Genomic DNA, 6000 nt, shown 5'->3' on the forward strand with positions numbered 1-6000 from the left:
AGCTGTCCAATATTAATTCTACATTCATATAAACACTTACTAATGCTCCTTTTGAGCATGAGTTCTCTATGGTACGCTTGGGTTCTTTATTTTGATTTATCTCTTAATTTGCTAATTTGCTGAATTTTTCCAAACCAGCAGTTTTTCCCAAAGAGGGCTCACTGAGTGTTGAATTCCCTTGGCTCGTTCATATTTGAGAAGGCCTGCCTGTTGACTCTTACCTCAAATGACATCTTAGCTGAATAAAACACCCTTCTGGGGACAGTATCCTCCACTTAGAACACTTCTGGGAACCTCCATCCTCTGGCATTTAGCACTAGGGAGTCTGAGGCTGGTCTGGTTTGTCCCTCTTTTGTTTACTTTTTCTTCTTGGATTCCTAAATAAGTCTTCTCTTGAAAAAAAAAAAAAAGTAAATCACTTAAGTTATCTTGATGCTGAGCTTTCCCATATGAAAATTTCCTGGAAAAACTTCTTTGGGCCTATAGACCATTTTTTCTTCATTTCAAGAAAATTTCTTCTCTTTTACCTTTACTTGCATGTTCTGTCCCATTTGTCATTTCTGCACATCAGGGATCCCAATTATCTTAATGTTTGATTGTTCTTTACCTTCCACGTCAGATTCTTCCTAATTGACTTGTCTTTCTTTTTCATTTACGTTCACTGGGCTTGAATCAAACCTTTCCTTTTTTAAAAAAGCTTTTATTTTCAGCAGTATCTATTCTGTTCCTTCTTCTTACTTCTTCTGAGGTTATGTTTCCATGGCAGTCAATTTATTCCCTTAAGTCTACAATCTCCCGTTCCATCCTAATTCAAAATATCCTCATCTTTGAGCTTATCCAATTGAATTCCTATTTTTATCAAGTTGTAGGATATAAGGCCATTGGAAGAAGTTTTCTTCTAATCTAGGAATAACATTATTTTTTATTTTTATGTTTATTTTTTAAATATTTTATTTATTTATTCATGAGAGACACTGAGAGGCAGAGACAGAGGCAGAGGGAGAAGCAGGCTCCCCATAGGGAGCCCGATGTGGAACTCAAATCCAGGACCCCAGGATCACGACCTGAGCCAAAGGTAGATGCTCAACCACTGAGCCACTCAGGTGTCCTGTAATATTATTTTTTAAGTAAGACTCCTTTGCAAACCATGTCGTTATCTCCCTTCCTTCCTCCCGCCCATCACTTCCAGTCACCTCGCTGGTACTTAGATGGCTTTGTCATCTGTTATTATGATATAGTGGAGTGAAATCTTAACCTCCTTAACCCTGACTTTCCAGTTTGTTCTGTAAAGACTGAGCAGTTTCTTGAGCCTGAAGGACTGGCTCTGGGATGGGGTGCTCAGTCAAGGTAGAGACAGATGTAAGGATACTGGGGCCCTGCTTTCTCCTGGAAGATTTGGTACACGCTCTGCACGCAGGTGCACTGGCTTTAGTGGAGAGGTGAGGCAAGGTCAACCACCGGGCCTGCGGATGGCTCTCCTGATCCTGGCACTGGCTTTCTCAGCTCCCACTCACCCAGCTGACTTTCCCCATCTCACGGCCTCTGACTACTGCCCCTTTGCCAGAAAAGGAAAAAGTCAAGTATGCTAAGGCCCTGTTTTCTTCTTTCCTGTCTATTAGGGAGTCTTTTTAAGATTGTTGTTGATTCGCCAGTATAGTTTCTGGTGGTCAGGCATACTCAAATTGTAAATACATTTAAATAAATACATTTATTTATTTATTTATTTATTTATTTATTTATTTATTTATTTGAGAGGAGGGGGAGGGAAAGGGAGAGAATCCCAAGCCGACTCTGTGCTGAGCACAGGGCCCCATGGGGGCCTCAACCCCACAACCATAAGGTCCAGACCCGAGCCCAAAGCAAGAGTCAGACACTCAACCTACTAAGCCACCCAGGCACCCCAAATTTTAACTATATATAAATAAAAAGCCCTCAGAATTAAAACAAGAACACAAACAATGCTTAAGACTCTCTCCCGTGGACTCTGGCTTACGGGGAAACCAAGCATCCTCATTTTCCTGCTGGCTCCAGAGAAAATGTTCAGTTGCTCTCAATCCCTCCCTGTCTCTCACTTTTTTCCCTCTTTTCTGGACTTCCCAGGACACTTCGGCCTACCTGCTCCCCCAACTAACACCTTTTCCTTTATTCTCCTATAATCGCACACCAAGCAGCTTCACTCTCAGAATGAATGCAGCATCCTCAGGCAAAGTACTGTCAAGCTCTGCTTCTGCTCAGATGACATTTTACACTTTATAAAATGCACGTTTCAAAAAAAAATTTAAAAAAATGCACGTTTCTTTCTTACATCCAAACATCTCTGAAATCAGAATGTGTGTGTTTTAGTACTTCCTAAAAATTTTACATGAAAAAGTGCATCTTACACTCAGTGGCATTTTAGTTTTTCTAAGATAAGATGGCTGATAGTCAAAGATTATATGCCATTGACTGTTCAACAGTTTGAATATTTATAAATAGAACAGAAAAATGAGTTCAGTAGCACTGTGTGCAAGTGGGAGAGATGAAACGTATATTTTAATAGTTTCACTTCCAAGACTATCTCTGGGGCTGGGGTTCTAATTTTTTTTTTTTTTTTTTAGACAAATTACCATTTGTCAAAAAATCACAGGAACCAAATTTCAGGGAGATTTTTTTTTTTTAACTTTTAGATAAATACACGAGGAACTTTAGAGGAAACTCAGGTAGGAATAAAAAAGCCCGGCAGATTTTTGATGTTTTAAAATGGAAAGCCAGCTGGTGAACTGTTAGAACTTAAAAAGTTCAAACTGTTTCCTGGAACTAACAGGTCAAATCTTATCAATGAAGCCCATACTGCTAGGGAAGTTGAAAAGATGTTTCCTTCAGGGCACATTTTGGTTTTTGGGTTTTTTTTGTTTTTGTTTTTTGGGGTTTTTTTTGGCCATTTCTTTTTCTTTTTATGTATTTTTTTTTTTTAATTGGAGTTCAATTTCCCAACATAGAGTGTTCCCACATGAACACCCAGTGTTCATCCCTTCCAGTGCCCCCCTCAGTGTTCAGGGCACATTTTGGTGTGGACTCTGCTTCCATCCTTTTCTCCCCAAACCGGAAAGGCAAGCGGGAGGAGGGAGGTGACTCAGAAACCTTGCCAAGGTGTGCGACAGGGGACGGCCTGAGGTCTCAGTCCCCGGGGTCAGGTAGTAGGACCCCTGGGGAGCGTGGACCAGTGCAGAGTCCCTGAGCCCCCCTCCGCACCCCCCTGCTCAACAGACGCAGATGTGACCCCTCCGGCCTGTTTATAAAAGACCTCTTCTCAAACAAAAGCAAGGAAACCAAACAAATATTACAAGAATTTTAAAACGAGGCGAGATATCTAGAGTTGCTCCATAAGGTCGCCGCTCACCACTAGCTGAATTCCCCGGGGTTGAAACTCCAGCATCCACTCGCACCCGGTTCCCCACATCCCCGTCTCCCCGCCCTCCTCCCCAACCCAGCTTCCAAGCAGGGGCTGGGGGGTCTGGAAGGACCTCGGGCCCCCAAGCCCCCGTCGCCCCTCGGTGACCGGCTCCCGCCGGGTGTCCTCGCGGGGGCGGCCGCGGACCCGACCGAGGCCCCAGAGACGGGGCACCCCAGGTTCGCAAGGCCCAGTGGATTCCGAGGCACAGGACCCTCGCACGGCTCCAGGGCTCACGTCTCGCCGCCCCCAGTGCCCCGGGGGTCCCGAGCATCCTCGGTGGGAGCGGGGCGGGGGCGGGGGCGGGGGCGCGGGGCGCGGGGCACCGTGCAAAGACCCAGGGCTCCCGGGGGCGGCGGGGAGCGGAGCGCGCGGAGGAGCGCGGCGGATGCCCCGCGGACCCGCCCGGCTGGGGGTGGGTCGGGTCGGGGCGGGGGCGGGGGGGTTGCAGCGGGGAAGGGGCAGGGGGCGCAGCGGGGAGGGGCGGGGGGGCACAGCGGGGAGAGGCGGGGGTGCAGCGGGGAGGGGCGGAGTGTGCAGCGGGGAGGGGCAGGGGGTACAGCAGGGAGTGGCGGGGGATACAGCAGGAGAGGCGAGGGGTGCGGCGGAGAGGGGCGGGGGACGCGGGGGTGAGGGGCGGGGGGTGCAGCGGAGAGGGGCGGGGGACGCGGGGGTGAGGGGCGGGGGGTGCAGCGGAGAGGGGCGGGGGGGCGGAGGGTGCAGCGAGGAGGGGCGGGGAAGGGCGGAGGGTGCAGCGGGGAGGGGCGGGGGGGCGGAGGGTGCAGCGGGGAGGGGCGGGGGGGTGCAGCGAGGAGCGGCGGAGGGTGCAGCGGGGAGGGGCGGGGGGTGCAGCGGGGAGGGGCGGAGGGTGCAGCGAGGAGGGGCGGGGGGGTGCAGCGAGGAGGGGCGGAGGGTGCAGCGGGGAGGGGCGGGGGGGGCGGAGGGTGCAGCGGGGAGGGGCGGGGGGGGTGCAGCGAGGAGGGGCGGAGGGTGCAGCGAGGAGGGGCGGAGGGTGCAGCGGGGAGGGGCCGGGGGGGTGCAGCGGGGAGGGGCGGAGGGTGCAGCGGGGAGGGGCGGAGGGTGCAGCGAGGAGGGGCGGGGAAGGGCGGAGGGTGCAGCGGGGAGGGGCGGGGGGGTGCAGCGAGGAGCGGCGGAGGGTGCAGCGGGGAGGGGCGGGGGGTGCAGCGGGGAGGGGCGGAGGGTGCAGCGAGGAGGGGCGGGGGGGTGCAGCGGGGAGGGGCGGGGGGGGTGCAGCGAGGAGGGGCGGGGGGGTGCAGCGGGGAGGGGCGAAGGGTGCAGCGGGGAGGGGCGGAGGGTGCAGCGCGGAGGGGCGGGGGGCGCAGCGGGGAGGGGCGGGGCGGGGGCCCCGGGGGCCGGCAGCCGCGTGGGCGGAGGCGGAGCGCGGGGAGGCCGGGAACCAGCGAGCGATTCCGGGAAGCGGCCGCGGGGAGGGAGGCGGCGATCGCCGCGAGGCCGCCCGCGCCAGCGCCCCCCGCCCGCCCCTTTACCTCGGCAGGGTGGGCTCGCGCTCCCCGCAGGGTGCCGGCCTCCGGGCCCCGCTGCCGCCCGCGCCCCCGCCCCTCCGGCTGCGGCTCCCGCTGCGGCTCCGGCTCCGGCTCGGCTCCGGCTGCGGCTCGGGCTCGGGCTCGGGCGCCGGCGGCCCGGATGCGCGCTGCGGGCGGCCCCGGGGCTGTGGCGGGCGCGGGGCCGGGGTCGGCCGGGGTCGGCCGGGGGCTCCGCGGGGCGTCGCCGAGGTCGCTCGGCGGGGCCGCCTTCCCCGGGCGCGACCGTGTGCAGAGCCTGCGCGCTCGGAGCGCGGCCTCGGGCAGCTCGCGGACGCCCGGGTCGCCGGCGGGGGGCGGAGCACCCGACGGGTTCCTCTATTGACGTTTACCGACCCGGCTCCTACCACTCCCCGCACCCCCCACCCCGGAACACCCCGGCCCCGGAGCTCAGCGGGGGCGGGGACCGGGGCTGGGGCTCTGTTCACCTGGGATCCTCAGCGCAGAGCAGCCCTTTATGCACTCGACAAAAATGCGCTGAATGAATGAATGAGCGAATGGGTTCTCTCCCGGCCCCCCCACTTAGCAGTTCTGTGAACCGCTCGGATCCGAATTCTCCAATCAATAAAACAGGAATAAAAACAGCCACCATCCAGCTGTAAAGGCTTGATATGGGACGCCTGGGTGGCCCAGCCGTTTGGCACCTGCCTTTGGCCCAGAGTGTGATCCTGAACACACAAGATCGAGTCCCACGTCGGGCTCCCTGCATGGAGCCTGCTTCTCCCTCTGCCTGTGTCTCGGCCTCTCTCTCTCTCTGTGTCTCTCATGAATAAATAAATAAAATCTTAAAAAAAAAAAAAAAAAAAAAAGGCTTGTTCCAGCAGGCCTTTACAAATACTGTAAATTTGCTTCCCTTCTCTGTGTCTCTGGGTCTTTCCCTCCCTGTTCTTGTTACCCCAGTCCCCCACCCATCAAGGTGTTCAAGGTAGGTAGAGAGGGAAGATAGAGAGTCCCTCATTATTTTGTTTTGTTTTTTTTTTTAAAGATTTTTAAAAAATTTATTCATAA

The 6000-nt window shown here is 55.2% G+C and overlaps 1 protein-coding gene across 4 annotated transcripts in view; it reads right to left on the minus strand.

Moving 5' to 3' along the window:
* The window catches only part of IFNAR2 (interferon alpha and beta receptor subunit 2), a 56501-nt gene extending 51330 nt beyond the window's left edge, over positions 1-5171 (minus strand). For 3 of the 4 annotated variants that reach the window (XM_072740787.1, XM_072740784.1, XM_072740783.1), the window contains exon 1: positions 4939-5171. The gene's annotated coding sequence lies outside the window, so the exon portion shown is untranslated. Of the gene's footprint in view, positions 1-221; positions 1556-4938 lie in introns of those variants that run through there. The other variant, XM_025985147.2, reaches the window with a different exon arrangement.
* Between the last annotated feature and the right edge of the window lie 829 nt (positions 5172-6000).

The sequence above is a fragment of the Vulpes vulpes genome, chromosome 15, assembly GCF_048418805.1.
Source record: "Vulpes vulpes isolate BD-2025 chromosome 15, VulVul3, whole genome shotgun sequence".
NCBI lineage: Eukaryota > Metazoa > Chordata > Mammalia > Carnivora > Canidae > Vulpes > Vulpes vulpes.